General features: G+C 46.2%; 1 protein-coding gene and 1 long non-coding RNA gene across 3 annotated transcripts in view; one reads left to right on the plus strand and one right to left on the minus strand.

Annotated features, from left to right (window-relative positions):
• Positions 1 to 2,618: 2,618 nt before the first annotated feature.
• On the minus strand, positions 2,619 to 3,037 carry LOC141092051 (uncharacterized). Its single transcript, XR_012232673.1, has 2 exons — positions 2,900 to 3,037; positions 2,619 to 2,748 (listed from the first exon to the last, which is right to left on the minus strand). It is a non-coding gene; the product is annotated as an uncharacterized lncRNA (long non-coding RNA).
• FRMD6 (FERM domain containing 6) overlaps positions 2,847 to 25,286 on the plus strand; it is a 69,632-nt gene continuing 47,192 nt past the window's right edge. Inside the window, exons 1-2 of one of the 2 annotated variants that reach the window (XM_073577905.1) lie at positions 2,847 to 3,190; positions 10,775 to 10,861. The gene's annotated coding sequence lies outside the window, so the exon portion shown is untranslated. The remainder of the gene's footprint in view (positions 3,191 to 10,774; positions 10,862 to 25,286) is intronic. The other variant, XM_073577906.1, reaches the window with a different exon arrangement.

A 25,286-nucleotide genomic window follows, 5' to 3' on the forward strand; every position in this document is an offset into this window, starting at 1 on the left:
TTCCACTCTCCCATCCTGTATACATGGCTCTGCTCCCAATCTCCCATCCTGTATACATGGCTCTGCTCCCACTCTCCCATCCTGTATGCATGACTCTGCTCCCACTCTCCCATCCTGTATGCATGGCTCTGCTCCCACTCTCCCATCCTGTATACATGTCTCTGCTCCCATCTTCCCATCCTTGTATACATGGCTCTACTCCCATTCTCCCATCCTGTATACATGGCTCTACTCCCACTCACCCATCCTGTATACATGGCTCTGCTCCCACTCTCCCATCCTGTATACATGGCTCAGCTCCCATCCTGTACACATGGCTCTACTCCCATTCTCCCATCCTGTATACATGTCTCTGCTCCCATCCTCTATACATGGCTCTGCTCCCACCCTCCCTTCCTGTATTCATGGCTCTGCTCCCACCCTCCCTTCCTGTATTCATGGCTCTACTCCCACCCTCCCATCCGGTATACATGGCTCTGCTCCCACTCTCCCATCCTGTATACATGGCACTGCTCCCACTCTCCCATCCTGTATATATGGCTCTGCTTCCACTCTCCCTCCCTTGTATATATGGCTCTGCTCCCACTCTCCCTCCCTTGTATATATGGCTCTGCTCCCACTCTCCCTCCCTTGTATATATGGCTCTGCTCCCACTGTCCCTCCCTTGTATATATGGCTCTGCTCCCACTCTCCCTCCCTTGTATATATGGCTCTGCTCCCACTCTCCCTCCCCTGTATATATGGCTCCGCTCCCACTCTCCCTCCCTTGTATATATGGCTCTGCTCCCATTCTCCCTCCCTTGTATATATGGCTCTGCTCCCATTCTCCCTCCCTTGTATATATGGCTCTGCTTCCACTCTCCCTCCCTTGTATATATGGCTCCGCTCCCATTCTCCCTCCCCTGTATATATGGCTCCGCTCCCACTCTCCCTCCCCTGTATATATGGCTCTGCTCCCACTCTCCCTCCCCTGTATATATGGCTCCGTTCCCACTCTCCCTCCCCTGTATATATGGCTCTGCTCCCACTCTCCCTCCCCTGTATATATGGCTCCACTCCCACTCTCCCTCCCCTGTATATATGGCTCTGCTCCCACTCTCCCTCCCTTGTATATATGGCTCCGCTCCCATTCTCCCTCCCCTGTATATATGGCTCCGCTCCCACTCTCCCTCCCTTGTATATATGGCTCCGCTCCCACTCTCCCTCCCTTGTATTTATGGCTCCGCTCCCACTCTCCCTCCCCTGTATATATGGCTCCGCTCCCACTCTCCCTCCCTTGTATATATGGCTCCGCTCCCACTCTCCCTCCCTTGTTTATATGGCTCTGCTTCCACTCTCCCGGCTTCCCTTGTATATATGGCTCCGCTCGGCTCCCCCATCATACTTACCCTCACGTCGCTGAACTTCCCTCCCTGCATCTCGCGGCGCTTCAGCTTCTTCCTGTGCGGAGCGGTCACGTGCTACCGCTCATTAAGGTGCATGAATATGGACGCCACGCCTATGGGAGAGGAGTGGCGTCCATATTCATGACCTTACATGAGCGGTACACTTGACAGCTCAGCGATGGAATCTGGATGAAGCTGCCGCACCGACAGGGACCGCTATGCAGGGTATCAGCTGCTACACAGCCGCCGGCTCCCCTTATGTCCGCGGACCGGCAAGAGCACTGCTGCAGCCCGGTGCTGGGCCGCGGACCGGTGGTTGGGGTAATTAAATTGCACTACCGGGTAGCGCCGATCGGAGCAGGGAACCCGGGCGCCGGGCCCCAAATCAACCGCTCCGGCTGCTACCCCGGTAGTTACGCCCCTGGGAACACTTAAACAACAGAATATAACTCCAAGTAAATCAATCTTTTGTGAAATCAAACTGTCCACTTAGGAAGCAACACTGATTGACAATCAATTTCACATGTTGTTGTGCAAATGGAATAGACAACAGATGGAAATTATTGGCAATTATCGAGACACCCTCAATAAAGGAGTGGTTCTGCAGGTGGGACCACAGACCACATCTCAGTATCAATGCTTTCTGGCTGATGTTTTTGTCTCTTTTGAATGTTGGTGGTGCTTTCACACTTGTGGTAGTTTGAGACAGACTCTACAACCCACACAAGTGGCTGAGGTAGTGTAGCTCATCCGGGATGGCACATCAATGTGAGCTGTGACAAGAAGGATTGCTGTGTCTGTCAGCGCATTGTCCAGAGGCTGGAGGCGCTACCAGGAGACAGGCCAGTACACCATTAGACGTGGAGGGGGCTATAGGAGGGCAACAACCCAGCTGCAGGACCACTACCTCTGCCTTTGTGTAAGGAAGAACACGAGGAGCACAACCAGAGCCTTGCAAAATGACCACCAGCAGGCCACAAATGTGCATGTGTCTGCACAAATGGTTAGAAACCGACTCCTTGAGGATGGTCTGAGGGCCTGACATCCACAGACACATGACGTCAGCAATCACACCCATCAACAGAGCGGCTCTGTCGATGTGACGTAAGTGGAAGCCGCTGAATTGCCCTCAGGAACGGTCTGCGATTGTTCTGAGCCCACAGCAAAAAATTAAATATTCCTGGATAATCCCTTTAAAAACGTAACAAATCCAATCCTGAAATACTGCTCATTCTATCAGTTAATTTCTGTTTTTTTATTATCTTTTATCCCCCTGAGTGACAAACATGGGAGCGAATGATACATTGTTATTGTTCAAAAGGTAGAAGTTTCTTTTTCAGTCCTTCTGGGTGTTTGTTCCTTCCTAATAAAGCAAGTACAAAAAAAAGGAGTGGAAGAAAAAAATCATCAACATCATCATCAGAGCAGCAATAGTAATGCTTTCATTCCAGAGCTGAGATCTGGGAGGGAGGAAATGGGGGAGGGAGGATCTGGGAGTGTGGAAGTGCTCACACCGGTTCAGGCAGCGATCGGGAGGCTCAGCGGATCCGGAGGCTCTGGGGGTCGGGAGGCTCAGGCAGCGGATCCGGAGGCTCAGGCAGCGGGTCGGAAGGCTCAGGCAGCGGATCCGGAGGCTCAGGCAGCGGGTCGGGAGGCTCAGGCAGCGGATCCGGAGGCTCAGCGGGTCGGGAGGCTCAGGCTCTGCCTCACTCCAACTTTCTCTTCTCCTTGGTGTGAACCTCTGCTGGCTGCTCCGATGAGTCTGTAGGCGGACAGGCAGCCATCCAGCTCCTGCCAGGACTGAAGTAAGTGCCTGACTTCCCTTGCGTGCAGTAACTCTGCATGTAATGTGCATTAGTCTATGCTCCCCTATGACAAATACATGATTGTACATTACTACATCGCATTTATGGAGATGTAGCAGAGCTGGATCTGTCATATCGTGATGAATTGTAGGACACGATAAACTAGATTGTCACAATGCAGTGTGTTCAATGCATTAGTTTATGCACCCCTCACCCAATATTATTTTGTATTGTACATTTTATGCACCCCTGTGATACACCGACCCAGGTGTTGACAATTTCCATGATTGCCATCGGTATATACAGATGTAGCAGGGCTGAGGCTGTTTATCTTTTTCATCATGCACCAAATGAAAAATTCCACATTTTCCACCAACATTGGATGTCCGGCATGTTACACAGCACTGTGTGCTGGGCTCATACAGATGTTGCAGAGCTGGATTTGTCATTTAGCTCTTTGTGCCTATACTCTTATAGTGTAGAGTATCCCTGGATTTCCATTGTGTTACAAAGTGGCATGTTGTGTATGTGGCTCATTTCTGGATCCGCCACGCTTAGATTCAAAATATAGAATTATGCCCTTTGATCGATGTTGTGAACTTGCATTTGTGCCAGATGACAACTTCAGCTCTGCTCCATCTGCAGTGCAATACCAGATTTTCAGCACATTGCCAGGCCTAGCGTAAATTAAATGATGTCTTCCTATTCAGTTTTGCATAAGCAGTAATTGTGGGTTTGCTCCATGCCGCTGGGCAGTGTGCTCTTGGTGCAGCACCCACTGTGTGCCCACCATACATACTTGTTGATGCCCATCATACATACCTGTTGGTGCATCACTCAGTGTGTGCCCGCCTTACCCCTGGCAGTGCAGCATACGGTGTACGCACATCATACGGTGTGCACCCGTCATACATACCTGGTGGTGCAGCACACGTTGTGCGCCCATCATACATACCTGGCGGTGCAGCATATTGTGTGCGCCTGTCATACATACCTGGCGGTGCAGCACACGTTGTGACCCCATCATACATACAGTGCCTACAAGTAGTATTCAACCCCCTGCAGATTTAGCAGGTTTACACATTCGGAATTAACTTGGCATTGTGACATTTGGACTGTAGATCAGCCTGGAAGTGTGAAATGCACTGCAGCAAAAAAGAATGTTATTTCTTTGTTTAATTTTTTTTTAAATTGTGAAAAGTTTATTCAGAGGGTCATTTATTATTCAACCCCTCAAACCACCAGAATTCTGTTTGGTTCCCCTAAAGTATTAAGAAGTATTTCAGGCACAAAGAACAATGAGCTTCACATGTTTGGATTAATTATCTCTTTTTCCAGCCTTTTCTTACTATTTAAGACCCTCCCCAAACTTGTGAACAGCACTCATACATGGTCAACATGGGAAAGACAAAGGAGCATTCCAAGGCCATCAGAGACAAGATCATGGAGGGTCACAAGGCTGGCAAGGGGTACAAAACCCTTTCCAAGGAGTTGGGCCTACCTGTCTCCACTGTTGGGAGCATCATCCGGAAGTGGAAGGCTTATGGAACTACTGTTAGCCTTCCACGGCCTGGACAGCCTTTGAAAGTTTCCTCCCGTGCCGAGGCCAGGCTTGTCCGAAGAGTCAAGGCTAACCCAAGGACAACAAGGAAGGAGCTCCGGGAAGATCTCATGGCAGTGGGGACATTGGTTTCAGTCAATACCATAAGTAACGTACTCCACCGCAATGGTCTCCGTTCCAGACGAGCCCGTAAGGTACCTTTACTTTCAAAGCGTCATGTCAAGGCTCGTCTACAGTTTACTCATGATCACTTGGAGGACTCTGAGACTGACTGGTTCAAGGTTCTCTGGTCTGATGAGACCAAGATCGAGATCTTTAGTGCCAACCACACACGTGACGTTTGGAGACTGGATGGCACTGCATACGACCCCAAGAATACCATCCCTACAGTCAAGCATGGTGGTGGCAGCATCATGCTGTGGGGCTATTTCTCAGCCAAGGGGCCTGGCCATCTGGTCCGCATCCATGGGAAGATGGATAGCACGGCCTACCTGGAGATTTTGGCCAAGAACCTCCGCTCCTCCATCAAGGATCTTAAGATGGGTCGTCATTTCATCTTCCAACAAGACAACGACCCAAAGCACACAGCCAAGAAAACCAAGGCCTGGTTCAAGAGGGAAAAAAATCAAGGTGTTGGAGTGGCCTAGTCAGTCTCCTGACCTTAACCCAATTGAAAACTTGTGGAAGGAGCTCAAGATTAAAGTCCACATGAGACACCCAAAGAACCTAGATAACTTGGAGAAGTTCTGCATGGAGGAGTGGGCCAAGATAACTCCAGAGACCTGTGCCGGCCTGATCAGGTCTTATAAAAGACGATTATTAGCTGTAATTGCAAACAAGGGTTATTCCACAAAATATTAAACCTAGGGGTTGAATAATAATTGACCCACACTTTTATGTTTAAAATTTATTAAAATTTAACTGAGCAACATAACTTTTTGGTTTGTAAGATTTATGCATCTGTTAATAAATCCTGCTCTTGTGTGAAGTTTGAAGGCTCTAACTTATTTGCATCTTATCAAACCTGCTAAATCTGCAGGGGGTTGAATACTACTTGTAGGCACTGTACCTGGGGGTGCAGCATACGGCGTGCACGCGTCATACATACCTGGTGGTGCAGCATACGGTGTGCGCGCGTCATACATATCTGGCGGTGCAGCATACGGTGTGCGCGCGTCATGCATACCTGGCGGTGCAGCATACGGTGTGCGCGCGTCATGCATATCTGGCGGTGCAGCATACGGTGTGCGCGCGTCATGCATACCTGGCGGTGCAGCATACTGTGTGCGCGCGTCATGCATACCTGGCGGTGCAGCATACTGTGTGCGCGCGTCATGCATACCTGGCGGTGCAGCATACTGTGTGCGCGCGTCATGCATACCTGGCGGTGCAGCATACTGTGTGCGCGCGTCATGCATACCTGGCGGTGCAGCATACTGTGTGCGCGCGTCATGCATACCTGGCGGTGCAGCATACTGTGTGCGCGCGTCATGCATACCTGGCGGTGCAGCATACTGTGTGCGCGCGTCATGCATACCTGGCGGTGCAGCATACGGTGTGCGCGCGTCATACATACCAGGCGGTGCAGCATACGGTGTACGCGCGTCATACATACCTGGGGGTGCAGCATACGGTGTACGCGCGTCATACATACCAGGCGGTGCAGCATACGGTGTGCGCGCGTCATACATACCTGGCGGTGCAGCATACGGTGTGCGCGCGTCATACATACCTGGCGGTGCAGCATACGGTGTGCGCGCGTCATACATACCTGGGGGTGCAGCATACGGTGTGCGCCCGTCATACATACCTGGTGGTGCAGCATACGGTGTGCGCGCGTCATACATACCTGGGGGTGCAGCATACGGTGTGCGCCCGTCATACATACCTGGCGGTGCAGCATACGGTGTGCGCCCGTCATGCATACCTGGCGGTGCAGCATACGGTGTGCGCCCATCATGCATACCTGGCGGTGCAGCATACGGTGTGCGCGCGTCATGCATACCTGGCGGTGCAGCATACTGTGTGCGCGCGTCATGCATACCTGGCGGTGCAGCATACGGTGTGCGCGCGTCATGCATACCTGGGGGTGCAGCATACGGTGTACGCGCGTCATACATACCTGGGGGTGCAGCATACGGTGTACGCGCGTCATACATACCAGGCGGTGCAGCATACGGTGTGCGCGCGTCATACATACCTGGGGGTGCAGCATACGGTGTGCGCCCGTCATACATACCTGGCGGTGCAGCATACGGTGTGCGCCCGTCATACATACCTGGGGGTGCAGCATACGGTGTGCGCCCGTCATACATACCTGGGGGTGCAGCATACGGTGTGCGCCCGTCATACATACCTGGCGGTGCAGCATACGGTGTGCGCCCGTCATACATACCTGGCGGTGCAGCATACGTTGTGCGCGCGTCATACATACCTGGCGGTGCAGCATACGTTGTGCGCGCGTCATACATACCTGGCGGTGCAGCATACGTTGTGCGCGCGTCATACATACCTGGCGGTGCAGCATACGTTGTGCGCGCGTCATACATACCTGGCGGTGCAGCATACGGTGTGCGCGCGTCATACATACCTGGCGGTGCAGCATACGGTGTGCGCGCGTCATACATACCTGGCGGTGCAGCATACGGTGTGCGCGCGTCATACATACCTGGCGGTGCAGCATACGGTGTGCGCGCGTCATACATACCTGGCGGTGCAGCATACGTTGTGCGCGCGTCATACATACCTGGCGGTGCAGCATACGGTGTGCGCGCGTCATACATACCTGGCGGTGCAGCATACGGTGTGTGCGCGTCATACATACCTGGCGGTGCAGCATACGGTGTGCGCGCGTCATACATACCTGGCGGTGCAGCATACGTTGTGCGCGCGTCATACATACCTGGCGGTGCAGCATACGGTGTGCGCGCGTCCTACATACCTGGCGGTGCAGCATACGGTGTGCGCGCGTCATACATACCTGGCGGTGCAGCATACGGTGTGCGCGCGTCCTACATACCTGGCGGTGCAGCATACGGTGTGCGCGCGTCATACATACCTGGCGGTGCAGCATACGGTGTGCGTGCGTCATACATACCTGGCGGTGCAGCATACGGTGTGCGCGCGTCATATATACCTGGTGCAGCTGCAATAAGAGGAGAAGAGCAGGACAATATCCGACATCTCGTAACGCTGGGAGTTTGTGCATTGTTCATGTGTCAGTATGATTCCTGCCTGTGGGCATTACCATGTCTGAAGATCTGTCTGCAGGCTGGCAGGGCATGCTGAGAGTTGTAGTATAGCAGCAGTTACAATATTTCAGCCTTGGGTTATTTTTCTTTTTTTTTTCTTCCATAATTTGTCCAACAAAGTCCAGATTTTTTTTAGTGTTTTCTGGATTATACAAGGAAATTTCATGTGTTTGCACTTGAGAAATGTGTGACTGCCCGAAGTGGTTAACATCCAGCGTTATGACTCTGTGGTTCCCGGTCCCGGAGCCGAGCCTGTACATTTTCCATCCTGGTAACTATAGGATCGATTTGTTATTGTTGCCGTTTGTGACAAGAGGGACGGAGGGGACCTGGGCTCAGACACTGGAAGCGCAGCGCACACACGGAACGATGGCCGCCTTACTTAGTTGTATAATGGCAAAACCGTGAGGACGGAAACAGGCATTCGAAAACTGCAGCATTTGCGGTTAAACTGCCTGTCAGCAGTTGGCTTCGCCTTAGTCAGAATCTCAGCGTTGTTAGATCGTTTTCAAAATAAATGTGTGATGTTGCAAACACCGCCACTTCTGTGCACTGGTGGTTATGGTACACAAAAAAATGTTTGCGGTGTCATCAGTGTACCGTCTTTGTGTCCGTTTTTAATCTTCCGTGTGTCTGTTTTTACCATCAGTGTCATCAGTATACGGTCTGTGTCCATTTTCACCATCAGTGTTTGGTCAGTGTGTCAGTTTTTACCATTAGCGTATGGTCCATGTGTCAGGCTATGTGCACACGCTGCGGATTCTGCTGCTTATCTGCTGCGGATTTGGCCTCTGCGGATCCGCAGCAGTTCCACAGACAGTGTACAGTACCATGTTAGTCAATGGTATTTGAAATCTGCAGTGCACATGCTGCGGATTTTTCCCTGCGGAGAAGCTGTGGTTTGAAATCCGCAGCATGTCAATTCTTTCTGTGGATTCCGCGGCGGTTTGACACCATTCCATTGTCCAGGTGTCAAACCACTGGCCAATCTACAGGAAAACCACAGGTCACTTTACCTGCGGATCCGCACGGAAAAATCCGCAGGTGAATCCGCAGCGTCTGCACATAGCCTTAGTTTTTACCATCAGTGTTTGGTCCATATCATTTTTTACCAACAGTATAAAGTCCGTGTGTCCGTTTTTGCCATTAGCGTTTTTCCTGGATTGATAAATGACAAATCTTCTCTTTTATGCTTTGCAATGTTAAACACTGGCGGCACACGAACGGCAGAGTGGCGGCACACGAACGGCAGAGTGGCGGCACACGAACGGCAGAGTGGCGGCACACGAACGGCAGAGTGGCGGCACACGAACGGCAGAGTGGCGGCACACGAACGGCAGAGTGGCGGCACACGAACGGCAGAGTGGCGGCACACGAACGGCAGAGTGGCGGCACACGAACGGCAGAGTGGCCATAGGAGCTGGAGAAGATTGGAAGTTGGGACTACTTTTTTGTAGATTTTTTTTTTTTTTTTCTGCACCCGCCGATTTTGCTGCCACTCAGCAGGTGATCCCCAGGACGAGAATTTAATGGGGGGAAAATCTGCAACAAATAATTGCTCTTTCTGAAAAAGCACATACAATATAAAGTATAAAAATGTCTTCCTCAGGCATATTGTGATAAGTGTTCGAACATTGTGGATAGCTTTATAAGAAGTAGTATTATGCTAAATAGGGTGTGGACCACTGAAATGAGTTTCTAACACACCCACTATAGAACTGCTAAACAAGTTAGTTTACAAGAGGACATAATGATAGTAAAAGCAAATGCATTGTATAAATGTATTAAAAACATGATAAAATTAGATTATAACAGATAATATATAAAATATCTTAATGAATATCATAAAATTACAATATAATTATATAGCGAATTTAAGCGGTTATATGTGACTAAAATCCATTTAAAACACATAGATTGTAAAAACAGTGCTAATTAGAGTTATGGAAAACACTTTTATTTATTCATTTTTTATTTTTTTTATACTCAATGACTTCATTTAATCCGTGCGGATGTAAAGTCCCCATTTTAAAAATCCAATAGGATTCCTTGCGATTCAATTTCTCAGTACGGCTGGAGCAGTTCTCGGGAATTTGCTCAACTGGTGTAACTTTTATGTTGAATTGTTTGTTGTGCTTCAAACATAAGTGTCGAGACAAACTCTGTTTCATGAAGCCATTTTTTGCATTGTGTCTGGGGCCATTCATACGTGTTCTCAGGGACTGTGTCGTACGTCCCACGTATTGAACGCCACCGGCACATGTAATAACATATACCACAAATTGGCTGTCGCAGGATAATTTCTGTGTAATTGGGAAACATTCTCCCGTGCTGTAACAGTGAATCCCAGTCGCATTGTGATCTATGATTTTACAGCAACAGCACTTTTTTTGAATTACATCGCAAAACACCAGTTTTTTTGTTATTTTTATTCATTTTATCCATTTTTTTGTTAGATTAATTTTCTGTCCCCCCTCCCCGTGATAATTGTTTTAAGTGGCTGGGGGCAATAATGCCTCTTATAGTTTGTGCCCTACGGAACGTGATATTAGGTTTTTCTGGTATAATTTTTTTCAGATATACACCTTTTTTTCCATAGATACCAATATTTATTGAGTATCCTCCTAATATCATTATTGTTCCGAATGTATGATGTTATGAAATTGTATTGCCAGCTATTATTTTTCTTAATTCCATTATTGTTTTGATATATTTCATCCTTTCGTTTAAATAAACATTCGTCCTGCGTTTTTTTTCAAAATTGTTTCATAGGCACTCCAGGAATCCGATCCTACTCCCAGGATCTTCCAACACAGACCTTCCAGGACCTTGCAGGACCTTGCACCCTGAACCATTCAGGTACACACACTCTGACCATGTGACCAGACCTCAGTCACATTATATGGTTGTAACCACCCCCATGGATGGGCGGTACATGTGTGGGTAGTCAATTCCCGCCCTGCTCTCTGACTAACCCTATAAGCCCCCCTTATAAGTAATACACAAATACTTGTGGAACTATAAGTCCCAGCATAACCATATCATCTTGGCTTACAGCGCAGAGAACCTCTGCGACACATACCGGTCATTTACAATAATGCCAGTCCCTAATTCATCATAACTATACCTCCAAGCGCATCCTGAAGTGCATACACAGTGCCCCCTAGCTGTAACAGAGGTTACTGCATCACACCATGTATGAAAGGCCTCAATGTTTCGCTGCAGCTTAGCCCCTGATCCTAGAGGCTGCTGCTGGTTCCATACATCCGCCATATTAGCAGGATCACTACAGCTCTGAGTCTATGCACTCTGTATGTAGACAGTTGTCCCGTCCCCTTCGCCTCGTCCTTTGTGCATTTTCATACATAGTATATGAGTGGTGAACAGAACAACAAAAATATTGCATCCCTTTAAGTGTTAAAGGGATAGCTTTTTTTTATAATGAGATAATAGTCCAAGACATTAGGGCTTATTGCCAGAATATTAATGTAATGTAGCTAATTAAGGAAGGGAATTTATTATGGAAACCTAAGACCCCTGCAACGCCCTCCGCAAGAGAAAATAACCATTACACAGACTCCATTAAAAATAAACAGGCATGCAAATATCTTCGTAGCCGCTTTCCGCTGTCGCTAACAGATAAAGGTCCTCATTTAAAAGGGGTTGTCCCAACGTAGTGTACAAAAACATGGCTGGCTTCTTCCAATAACAGCGCCACCCCTATCTACAGGTTGGAACTGGTATTGTAGAATTGAGGTGAATGGGGCAGAGCTGCTGGCATCAGCCTGTACAGACATGGTACTGATAATGCATAATATATAAGGTGTTGTACTGATAATGGGGGATAACATGATGACAGGAGGCTGCTCTCTGCATGCAGCCGACCTTACTGAAAAGTGGCGCTTTTCTGGAGGTAATTGATCTGCTGTGGACGAGGTCCTGGGGAATGCCCAGGTCAAATTGAGGACAACTGCCCTTTTCTTAGGAAAACATTTTCTGGTTTGCTGCATCTTATATGCAAAGTGCCTGATGGGGGTAGTTGGAGGTCATTGGAATTGTCCTCCACAATATCTATTTTCCTTCAATTCTCCTGTTCCTTTCATTCTGTTGTATGGAGAAATGTCTGAATGGCTTTTATGTCTAGAGAAACATGTGGCCGAGGTTGTGGAGACATCACGGAACTTGTAGTTCCCAACTATTCCAGAGACTCCTTTTTACCCTCACCCCTGACCATGTTTTATACTAGGCGACATGACGCGCTTTGGGCTATTTTGCGGCTCCTTTTAGGACAAATGTCCCATGCACAATGGCAGAAGGGATGATTTATTAAGGGTAACCTTAGCTTTGCAAACACTGTATCTGTATGAAAAGAAAATATATATAGTTCAGCCAGATATTAACTACTAGTGAATAGAAAAATGCCTTTTTTTGTGGGCTCTTTTTATACGTTGTTCATTTTTGTTTCTTTTTCATAAAGAAGCATCCTCTAGGTATTGTGTAGTCTAAAGGGAATCGGACACCCCTCAAACTTTGCTTCAAAGACCAGTCTAGCGACACCTTTATATGACCGTCTGATCCTCCATTTTTGAGAAATTGGCGTTTGAATGGATAAACGAATGAGGCTGAAGTGCTTTGGGTATGTGGAAGCATTTCCCAAGCGTCTGTCACTCCGGCTCTATTCCACACCTAGCATCACCTCCTCTTGCTTGACTGTCGGCTCATTTTCTTGAAGTTGCTCAAGTCCTTCAAGTAGATAAATTGGGACAATTTGCGTTTAGCGTGAGTCTAAAAAAAAAAAATGCCCGCCACCATTTTACACAAAGCAAAAAATTGAATAGGTCAGAAGAAGCCCACATGGCCTCAAGCGCGGCCATATGGACTTCCTTATAATGCTTTGTACCTATCATATGACAAGATATAGCGCAGCCAATCAGGTGGGAATGTTATACCCTGTATAAAAGCAGAGGCAGGGAATGCGCAGCCTTTTTGTGGTGAATCTGGATAGTGAGAGGACGTCACAATTTAGTCATAGAGGTAGGAAGGAAGAAAAGGAGAGACCCATCAGTCAACTGAAGCAGGTCGGGGAGAAGCCGGCTTGGGACCATATTGGACTAATCAACCTTAGTCACTGGCCATGAAGTGCTAACCACTGAGCCACCGTGCCGCCCAGTTATCATTTCTCCCTCCCATGTGAATGGCCTAGTTGGTGTTTGCTGTGTTCTCTATTTCCACATGCACGGGCTGTCGTGTAGCCACAGGGCGCTGCTTGCTGGATTACTAAACGCTGAGTACACTGTCTCACTCACCAGGAATGTCAGTCATTTCCTGTTCTGAAGCTGCTGCCCCAATATGTTCAATCCAAACCCCCGTGTTTCCCTCTCTATATCTGGGATATTGAAACTTGCCTGAATTGATGACTTGTTCATTAAGAACAAAAGACACAGTTTGGAACAAATTCCGGACATTTTTATATGGTTAACGGGATAGTTTTCCAAGGGAGCAGAATTCTAATAGAAGCAATGTGGTTGTGGAATGATCGTGAAGGTTTTGATCAAGTTTCTCTAGTATTCGCTACTAAACTATGTTGGGTAAAAAAAGTTTTGGCTCAGGACACAAAAGCACTAATTACCGTAATGCCGCTGCACTTGTGTGGCATTGTGAGACTTGTAGTTCTTTTCTGGGAAGGGCCCTACACATGAAGTAAAGTAAATCCCTAAAGCTTTCTTATCAATATCTGATTATAGCAGATGTGTAAGTCCCATCATTATTAAACTTTATTACACCACAAAAAATGGTCATAATTGTATCACAATTTGCCCCTATTGTATATTTGAGAATGATCCTGGAGAATAAAAGTCTCAAAGATCGTGAGACTGGAGTCTGAACAAGTCCTGATGACAATACCAACCATATGAGGACACTTGTTACTGGCAGAAGACCATTTATTGTCACCTCTAACCGCATAAGAGCAATAGCCAAAGATGACAATCCAAAGTTGTTCCCATTCAATATCAGCAAGGGCATTTCCAGCACGATCTCTTATGGTGCTCCAGTCTGCTCTTCCAATGTCCTCCTTAGTGTACCAGCCTGTATGATTACATCTCCTCCTTCTGATGTCCCTGTCTGTCATTATGAATGCCCTCCATCCATCATGCTCTTTCATCTTCCTATTGGATGCCGCCGAGCCTAGCCAAAATGGTGCAGGAATGGTGGTGCCCCTATATCAAGGAATAGTGGAAGATATGGTTCTACTATGATGACATCGTCTTTAGGGAGTAAGGTCCTGGCAGGGCAATACCTAAATATGTACTATATCAATGTCTGCAGCTATTAGTAGATTACCAAAGGGAGGCGCGACGTGCAGCAGTATCCAGAGGAGACAGAAGGGAGTGACACAAATGGTCAAACACACTTTGTGCATCTGCCATCTTTGCAATGAAGATATAAGCACAGACAGTCGCTCAACTGCTCCATCACTGTCCATGCAAGGTTAACCTCTGTGGGTGTCTTGGCTGCTGGACCCCAACTAGTCAAACATTTTTCACATATTCTATAAGCAGTCTTATTTTTTCCTCAGCTCCATTGCCTTACAGGGCTGTGTCTCATCTTGAGATTTTGCCCCATGTTAACTTAATTCCTTTCTCTACCGTTAAGCAGCAATTTTAGGTCGTTTTTTTTTAACATTTTTGTAAAAATATTTACTTGCAAAACTTGTCGCCAACTTTAGTGTTACACACCTCTAACGGGTCTGGATTCCATTCCCTACACCCCAGTCCGCTACACTTTCTGCAAGTAGCACGGTGTGCTCCCATGTGTTGAACTTCCTAAGCCTCTATAAAGCTTCCCAAGACTCATACCTCTGTCTTGGTATTGAGTATCTCTGGTAAGTATCTCTGCTGGCTGTCTGTGGTCTGCAGGACGTCTCCTGATGGTCTGCGACTTCCAGTCCCCCAGTTAACTGTCTGTGTCCTGCGTGCATTACCCGTCTGCTGCACCGATGCCCTTGTGCCCACTCGGTCCTTGAGCTTAGAGGATCCACTTTACCTAATGAGCTCCTTCTTGGAACCTATAGATGTGAGAGGTCATGGGATAGAGACAGGAAATGTGGAGATCTACCCTATTGTGCTGTGCACAAACCCTGTGGTTACAGATAGGTCTTTGGGGTATCAGAGCTGCATTGGAACAAAGAGCTGTGTATCATGGAAGTCTTCAGATACTTTGTCTGGATGTCAGTGCAGTGGTTTCCTTCATTACAATGCTGTATTTTATCATTTCATCCTGTCATGTTCTTGTTTTTACACCAGCCAATTAAGATGTCGCGAGACATATGGTGAAATTACTTTCCGTACATTAAGACCTTTTATGTTACGTGAAGAATTTGAGATGGACGGAAATCTGCTCTGTGCCTAGGATCTTCTAATTTGTGTTTTGTGGAACTTTGTGTCCCTCAGAACATGGTTAGGGGCTTCCTGAAAGAAGGCAACTTCTTCAACGGCCAACTTTACAGCAGGAGCGGGGTAACGGTAGAGATTTTCCAAGAGGGTCTTCTTCGAAGTTCTAAATAGTTGAAGGACCTTGCAGTTTTCTAATTTTTATCTGATGAATCTCTTTCGAATGTGTAAACCATGAAGCGAGCATCTGGTCTCGTATGGACATGGAGAGGTCTATCTAGGTGTCACAATTTTAAAGCTTAAAAAAGCTGAAGATTCGAAGGAGTGCAGTTCTCTTATATCTTAGAATATGTAGAAGAGCAACTCCGAGTGGATCACGTCTTCATCTGTTTCTAACAGTTTTCACAACTTTTTTTTTTTTTATTGTTCCGATATATCACTGTCCTCCCTCCCCCACTGCATCTAGCTCACTCTCTGATTTTGAACCAGTCACAGAAGAAGAAGTAAGCAGGCTCCTTGCATCTTCTCTCCCAACCACTTGCTACCAGTCCCTTTCCCCTGCTGTCACCCCTTACCTAGCTAAAATATTTAACCTCTCTCTTCTGGTATCTTTCCCTCCTCATTTAAGCATGCCATTATACATCCACTACTTAAAAAAACCATCCCTCGACCAAAACTGTGCCGCTAACTATAGACCTGTCTCTAATCTTCCCTTCATCTCTAAACTCCTGGAACTCCTGGTCCACTCCCGTCTTATCCGCTATCGCTTTGATAATTCTCTTCTCGACCCTCTCCAATCCGGTTTCCGCTCTCTACACTCTACTGAAACTGCCCTCATTAAAGTCTCTAATGATCTACTAACAGCTAAATCAAATGGTCATTACTCCATGCTAATTCTCTTGGATCTCTCTGCAGCATTCGACACTCCTCCTCACTATGTTCCGTTCCATTGGCCGCGAGGACACCTTTCTCTCCTGGTTCTCCTCCTATCTCTCTGACCGCTCCTTTACTGTATCTTTTTCTGGTTACCCCTCCTCTCATCTTCCCCTTACTGTTGGGGTTCCTCAAGGATCAGTCCTAGGCCCCCTCCTCTTCTCTTTGAACACTGCCCCTATTGGTTAAACAATCAGTAGATTTGTTTTCCAGTACCATCTCTATACTGATGACACCCAATTATACGCTTCTTCACCTGATATCACGACAGCCTTTCTAGAAAACGGCAGCGATTGTCTAAATGCTGTCTAACATCATGTCCTCACTATATCATAAACTGAACCTGTCAAAGACCGAACTCCTTGTGTTTCCTCCCGCTACTAATGTACCTATACCCGACATTGCCATTTCCGTGTGTGGTTCCACTATTACTCCCACAACATGCCCGCTGTCTTGGGGTCATACTTGACTACGAGCTTTCCTTTGCCCCCCACATCCAATCACTGGCTCGCTCTTGTTATCTGCACCTCAAAACCTTTCTAGAATTCGACCTTTTCTTACTTTTGACTCCGCAAAAACTCTTACTGTTTCTCTAATTCATTCTCGTCTCAACTATTGTGACTCTCTTCTAATCCGTCTCCCTCTTACCAAACTCTCCCCTCTCCAATCTGTCTTGAATGCTGCAGCCAGGATCATATTCCTCACCAATCGTTACACCGACGCCTCTACCTTGTGCCAGTCATTACACTGGCTACCCATCCACTCCAGAATTCAGTATAAACTTGTTACCCTCACCCACAAAGCCCTCCATGGCTCAGCACCACCCTACATCTCCCTTGTTTCAGTATACCACCCTACCCGTGCCCTCCGTTCTGCTGATGACCTGAGATTAGCATCCTCAATAATCAGAACCTCCCACTCCCCTCTCCAAGACTTTTCACGTGCTGCGCCAATTCTTTGGAATGCACTTCCCAGGTCAATACGATTAGTTCCCAATCCCCACAATTTTAATCGTGCCCTGAAAACTCATTTATTCATACTGGCCTACCGCCTCAACACATTAACTTAATCTATCCCTGTGTGGCACAAAAGTTTTACCATAACCAGGTTCCCCGCATCATGTTCCCACATGCTTTATGCGTCTATCAGCCCTCTGTGTCTGTACTGTGTCTGTACTGTTACACACTTAACATTATGGCTGGTCCATACAATCAGGGCAACTGTTACCACCCACCTTTCGTGTCTACCTTTTCCCTCATAGATTGTAAGCTTGCGAGCAGGGCCCTCATTCCTTTTGGTATCTGGGGTTCCTAATCCAGTCCTAGGCCCCCTCCTCTTCTCTTTGTATACTGCCCCTATTGGTAAAACAATCAGTAGATTTGGTTTCCAGTACCATCTCTATACTGACTACACCCAATTATACGCTTCTTCTCCTGACATCACGCCAGCCTTTCTAGAAAACACCGGCAATTGTCTAAACGCTGTGTCTAACATCATGCCCTCACTATATCTGAAACTGAACCTGTCAAAGACTGAACTCCTTGTGTTTCTTCCCGCTACTAATGTACCTATACCCGACATTGCCATTTCCGTGTGTGGTTCTACTATTACTCCCCAGCAACATGCCTGCTGTCTTGGGATCATACTTGACTCCGAGCTTTCCTTTGTCCCCCACATCCGATCACTGGCTTGCTCTTGTTATCTGCACCTCAAAAACATTTCTAGAATTCGACCTTTTCTTACTTTTAACCCTGCAAAAACGCTGACTATTTCTCTTATTCATTCTCGTCTCGACTATTGTAACTCCCTTCTAATCGGTCTCCCTCTTACCAAACTCTCCCCCCTCCAATCTGTCTTGAATGCTGCTGCCAGGATCATATTCCTCGCCAATCATTACACCGATGCCTCTACCTTGTGCCAGTCATTACACTGGCTACCCATCCACTCCAGAATCGAGTACAAACTTATTACCCTCACCCACAAAGCTCTTCATGGCTCAGCACCACCCTACATCTCCTCCCTTGTTTCAGTGTACCATCCTAACCGCGCCCTCCGTTCTGCTGATGACCTGAGGTTAGCATCCTCAATAATCAGAACCTTCCACTCCCGTCTTCAAGACTATACACGTGCTGTGCCAATTCTTTGGAATGCACTTCCCAGGTCAATACGATTAGTCCCCATTCCCCACAATTTTAAGCGTGCCCTGAAAACTCATTTATTCAGACTGGCCTACCGCCTCAACACATTAACTTAATCTATCCCTATGTGGCACAGCCAAAAGTTTTTTACCATAACCATGTTCCCCGCATCATGTTCCCACATGCTTTATGCATCCATTAGCCCTCTGTGTCTGTACTGTTACACACTTAACATTATGGCTGATCCATACAATCAGGGCAACTGTTACCACCCACCTTTCGGGTCTCCCCTTTTTTCCTCATAGATTGTAAGCTTGCGAGCAGGGCCCTCATTCCTCTTGGTATCTGTTATGATCTATGTGATTATTGTTATGCTGTAATGTCTATCGTCTGTACAAGTCCCCTCTGAAATGTAAAGCGCTGCGGAATATGTCGGCGCTATAGAAATAAAATTTATTATTATCATCATAGATGACAATTGAAACGTCTTTTGAAATATCTACAACTTGTGCTTTGTGTGTTCAGACTTGTGTGCTTCCATAATACCAGACTATAATGTTTAGTGATAGTGATTTCAGATGGTCTGAAACTTGGGGAACGATCCTTGCCTGTAACACTTGTTACTGACCGGTCTGAACAAACCAGCAATCACCCGACGAATGAGCAAAACGTTTATTTATTGATGCAATGTTTTTTGTTGTTTTTTTTTTAGCTAGCTTAAAAGTCATCGTTCTTGACAGCACATCATCCTGGACCGAAGTGCAGATTCTTAATTAAGATGCTTTATTCTTCATTCTAGATATATTGGAGCAAAAAATGGTTACTAAGGGGGGCATTGCTGTTAAATTTGACATCTGTATCCTGAGTGGGACGCATTTGACCGGCTGGCTACTAGGTTGCAAAGTATCACATCTCCTAGAAGATTCCGTTGCCTGTGAATGAACAGGGTGTTTTTATTTATTTATCCCGTAGACATGTAATATATCCAGAACGAGCTGGAAAAATGAATGTGAAGCCAAATGTGAATTATCCCTAATGTGTAACAGATGTGGAGTTGTCGTTGAATTTTACATGATTCGGATGATCTGAGCTTTTTTTTTTTTTTGTCCATTTCGGGACCCCAAATGGGAAATGCAGACATCTCTGTGGTTACCAAATCCTCACATTCCTATGGTTTTATTTCCACCTTGTTTTTTGTGTTGTCTTTACTGAGTTCAGCTTTTTACTTTTTGGTTGTAGGCAAATTGTTTTCCATGTTTACTAAGAGGTCATTAAGGTCATTGTAGGGTGGTCGTAAGGGTAGAGGTGCGACACTGGATGTGAAGGATCAGCTTGAACGGTAAATAACCTATTTTGGTCAGCCATAATGGGCAATTTGTTGGCTCATGATTAGCTGGAAATGTTATGTGATCATACACAGATCATGTTGTTGGGAATTTTTTTGGTTCTCTACTGATTTAGGGTCATCAATATTTGTCCTTGGTGGCCAAAGGATAGATGATCATCCTGTGGGAAACAATTTAGGGGTTGCTGTCTTGCCGGTGTCATGCACCATGTCATCTTAATAGAAAGCCACTACCAGACATATTTGGCTTTGGGTTATCTGCAGCAAAAATAAAAAATCTAACACGCCCAACCCTCCTTTCCCTCGACATCTGTTAAGAAAGGAAGAGTTGGGACAGCCCCAAACATGTTAGATGGTCAACCAGTAAATTTGGCCACCATCCAATTTGTATGGCTACCTTCAAATATTGGCAGGCATTTGTTTTCCAAGGGTATGTTCACACTCTTTTATTGCCTGTTTTTTGAGCAGGTCCTTTAAAAAAAAATAATGGAGGAAACAATGCTAAAAAACCATGATCAGAAGAACGGTACTATTAATTTATATGGAAAAACATGTTCAGTCTTTTAAATCGCCAAGCATTTATAAGAAGTGACCGTCCATTCTGCAGGAGTTTTCTGCTAGGAAGACGCTCAATACTTTACAATAGAAGCCAAAACGAAGGCTCAAAAGACGTCGAGTTGATGCGTCTGCCCTAAGAACAGCAAAGTGTATCAGGAAGTTAGATTTCTAAGAGTTCTCAGGTTATTTTTTGTGGCTTCTATATAACCTCGGAGACCACTATCCACGAATACAGAGACCCCGCCCTCCCCCTGTATACGAAGACCGCTCTCCCCCTATATACAGAACATCTGTATAATGTATCCTGCTGACAGCGGATAGTCTCAGCCGTCTGTACACAATGGTGGTGAGTCATCTCACTTTGTCTGTCACCAGCAATTTTCCAGCAGATGTAACAACCATTCGACTGTATCTTGCACCCGTCATTGCGTGTAACAATTAAAATCTGATGAAAATCTGCTCAATCTGTGAAAAAAAAAAGATAATCAGCATTTTGTAAATTTTCCTCCCCAATTTCCGATGAAGCTGGAAATGTGTAAAAGGCAGCAGAGAAAATGTCTGTCTGGTGATGTAATCAAATAATAATTACCAGATTTCACAGATCATGTTGATAGATTTTGGCAGATTGGACCAAAAAATTATCACCTCTGGTGGGAGTCAGACCCTTAGCTGATGGATAAATCTGGAGGCCCTAGACCCCTAGTACAGAGGGGTATTATACAATGCAACTGCCGGACTGCTATCTGAGGCCAGAGCTGAGTAATAACACGAAAATATGCAAAGGAAGATTTTCCTGAAATCACCAACCAACAGCCAGCCATCATGAATAACCGTGCACCTGGGTAATTTTTATTTTATCCTAAGTCAGTTCCCTAACTTCACCTCGTTTCTTCTTTCCTTTCATCCACGCAGAAATGTACTTTTGGTGGAGCCCAGTAGTGTTCCCACAGATGGTGACCCCTTTAATGACTTCCCACAGTGCTCAACAATCACAGAATGATGTCCCACAGTCACATTCCTCACCGTCCCACAGTCACATTCCTCACCGTCCCACAGTCACATTCCTCACGGTCCCACAGTTACATTCCTCACCGTCCCACAGTTACATTCCTCACCGCCCCCCCGCACACACTATGATGCCCCTATAGTACCCTCCATACAGTATGATGTCGCTCACCATTAATTCCCCCATCTCCACACACAGTAAAATGACCCCAGTGTCTACGTTACACAGTATTATGCCTCACAGTAAATGCTCCATAGTGCCCCCATACAGTATGATGTCTCTCACCGTGACTTCCCTCTATCTAAACCTGAATCTGTCAAAAACTGACCTCCTTGTGTTTTGTCCGTCTACTAACCTACCTATGCCTGATATTGCCTTTTTTGTGTGTGGTTCTACCATTACTCCCTAGCAAAATGCCCGCTGTCTTGGGGGTCACTCTTGATTCAGATCTTTCTTTCAATCCTACATACGATCACTCACTCGCTCCTGTCACATACACCTCAAAAACATTTCTAGAACTCAACCATTTCTTACTTTTTGACTCTGCAAAATCTCTTACTGTAGCTTATATTCATTCTCAACAGGACTATTGCAACTCTTTATTAATCAGTCTCCCTCTTAATAGACTCTCCCCTCTCCAATCTGTCTTGAATGCTTCAGCCAGGATCATATTCCACACCAACCGTTACACCGATGCCTCTACCCTGTGCCAGCCATTGCACTGGTTACCCATCCGATACAGTCTCCAATATAAACATATCACTCTCACCCACAAAGTGCTCCGTGTTTGAGCACCACCCTACATCTCCTCCCTCATCCGTCTACCACCCTACCTGTGCCCTTTGTTCTGCTAATGACCTAAGATTCAGAGAGGAAGACAGAGGTATCATTCATGTGCTGCTGATATCCAAATATTGGTAAAATTAAAACGTCTTTCTCTCTGCATCTTTGGTCGTCCTTTTGACCGGTGTCTGTGCAGCAACTGTTTTATATGCTCATTATGTGTTGCCATTCAGCAACATAGCAAGGTGAGTGTATCTCCCCTTTCTCTGACACCCCATTGTCATTGGATAAGACCCTATTGCGCTTTTTCATTCCCAGTTTCTTTCTTTTGCAATGACCTAAGATTAACATCCTCAATAATCTGAACCTCCCACTCCCGCCTGCAAGACTTCTCATGTGCTGCACCAGTTCTTTGGAATGCACTACCCAGGACAATTCTATTAGTTCCCAATATGCACAGTTTTAAGCATGCCCTAATAACCCATTTCTTTAGACTGGCCTATCACCTCACCACATCTAACTATCCCCGTTTTGCCCATACAGAATTTCTTCACAATCAGGACCCTTGTATCCTCTGTTCACACACTTTATGCATTTAATAGCTCTTTACCTGTACTGTACACATACTGGCTGGTGAGCAATTTGTGCAGGATTGCGTGAATACCCGATTTTATTATATTATGGCTGGTCCGTACACTACAAACACCTTTTACCATTTTACCTTTTGCATCTCACCTATTTTCTCATAAATTATGGCTTGCGAGCAGGGCCCTCACTCCTTTGGTATCTGAGTTATGTGTTTATTCTGTAATGTCTTTATTGTCTGTACACGTCCCCTCTGAATAGCACAGTGCAGTTTTGTGTACTGTATGTTGGCGCTATAGAAATAAACTTTATTATCATTCTTCCATCTTCATACACATTAAGATGACCCCAGTATCCACCCTACATAGTATGATGTCCCCACAGTACCCACCATACAGTAGGATGCCTCAAACCCTGGATTCATCAACAGCTCTCCACACACAGTAAGATGACCTCAGTATCCACCTTACACAGTATGATGTCCCCACACTTCCTTACTTCTTGACAGTGTTCTGCTTGTCTGATGAGCTGCTGGTGTATGCTGTCAGTCAAGTGGCCTGAGAATATAACGTGGCTGAAAGCTCCTTCAGTCTCAACCCAGACTAAACCATGGCGAAGGACCTTGCCTGTTCCTTTCTCCACCATTGTACTCGGCTGAATCAGCAGTTGAACTAAAGACATACCCCTACCTCCCAGAACAGCTCCCCAATTACAGTACTGTCCTGCAGGATCCAAAAAGGCTGAGAAGTAGGAATAGCCATTAGTGATGAGCGAGCACTGAAATGCTCAGGTGCTCGCTACTCGGGCCGAGCAAACTGAAATGCCCAGGTCCTCGACCGGAGCAACGAGCCCAATGTAAGTCTATGGGACAACGGAGCATCTTTGCCATGAACTCCCCCCCAGGGAACCTTTTAGGGTCTAAACACATCTGAAATCGATGGGAACTGTGCTCAAATGACATGGGAACATCATGGGGAAGGACCCCTGGAAGCATTTCTGACTTAAATGTCACAGCTGTGAACAATGTTGTCAGTCACTTTTACAGGCGCACAATAGAACATACAAAAATTAAACCAAATTGTATTTTCCTGGGAAATATGTTAAGGAACATCCTTTCCAGGGTATTGATTTTTATGAAAGGCAAAATAAATAACCCAAAACAAAATTGTTCCTCCGCCACTTGGGCTATGTTCACACGTAGCGTTTTTGATGTGTTTGTCAACTTTAGGATTGCTTTCAACCAAGAGAAATGAATTCACTGGGAAATGTCATTTGAACATTTTACAACTTTATCTGGCCATATGGTGTGTGACACATCGTCAGGCACATCCTGTATCATTTATGAAAGCGGGACTCTGAAAATCACAAAGCCAATTTTTATAGGGCCAGCACTCGTCCCTCACTATCCTAATAGCGCCATCAGCCAGCTATGCTTTGTTGTTTCCATTATTAAACAGTGGGTCTCTTATACTGTTATTGCGTATGCAGTGAGTGGCAGGGCTGCTCCAAATTTGGACACACTCCAATAACCCTTTGAACATACGTTCTGGATGACCACATGAAACCAAAGTTCCCATTATTATTCATTTGGTCTTCCCATACTGTTTGCTTATGCATTGAATGCAAGGCCTGCCCTACCCAAAGTTACACGCACCCCAATAAGCCTTTGAACCGGGGTACTGGATGGCCACATGAAAACAAAGTTCCCATTATTCATTTGGTCTTCCCATACTGTTTGCCTATGCATTGAATGCACGGCCTGTCCCAAATTTGCACGCACCCCAATCCCCCTTGGAATAAATGTGGAGGATGGCCTCCGAGAAATGTTTTCCCAGTTTAAAGGAGCGGTTCTCCTATACTTGTAATGCCCATACATAAAGTGTATGGGCTGACAAACACTTCAACATACTGTGTAAAGAATTTTTGTACAGGCATCATAAACACCCTTGAAAACCAATAACGTGGCTGTTGCATCACGGAACACGTTCACCCTGGTGATCTAGTGGTGGTGGATGAGGAGGAGGATAACAGCAAATAGCCAAAATCAGGAAGTGTATACCCATGTGTAGGTGTGAAGAGATGCATGGGAATATACCGCCCAAAAAAGATACTGTATTTGAGGTTATGTTTCGCTGTTATCATTCGGTGGTGTCGAGAAGTCTGGCCCAATCCAGCCCTTGTTCATTTTTAATGAAATGTCAGCCTGTCAGCATTTTCAGTTGACAGCGGATGGCGTTTATCAGTTATATTTCCACCAGCGGCACTAAAAACCCGCACTGACAAAACGCTAGCAGCAGGGCAGGCCAGGACCTCCAAGGCGTAGAGAGCCAGTTCATGCCACATGTCCAGCTTGGATACTCAATAATTATAAGGCACAGTGAAATCACGGAGGATGTTGGTACTGTCAGCAAGATACTTCCTCAGCATCTTCCAAAGCCTTGCACTCCTTGTGAGAGTACCCTGTGCCTCAGTGCCACTGCGATGGAAGGGTCTGAGAAAACTGTCCCAGAACTTTGCCAGTGTTTTCCTGCCTCTGCTGGATTGG

This window comes from Dendrobates tinctorius, unplaced genomic scaffold (assembly GCF_039654945.1).
Source record: "Dendrobates tinctorius isolate UK_male_01 unplaced genomic scaffold, ASM3965494v1 ptg000058l, whole genome shotgun sequence".
Classification (NCBI taxonomy): domain Eukaryota; kingdom Metazoa; phylum Chordata; class Amphibia; order Anura; family Dendrobatidae; genus Dendrobates; species Dendrobates tinctorius.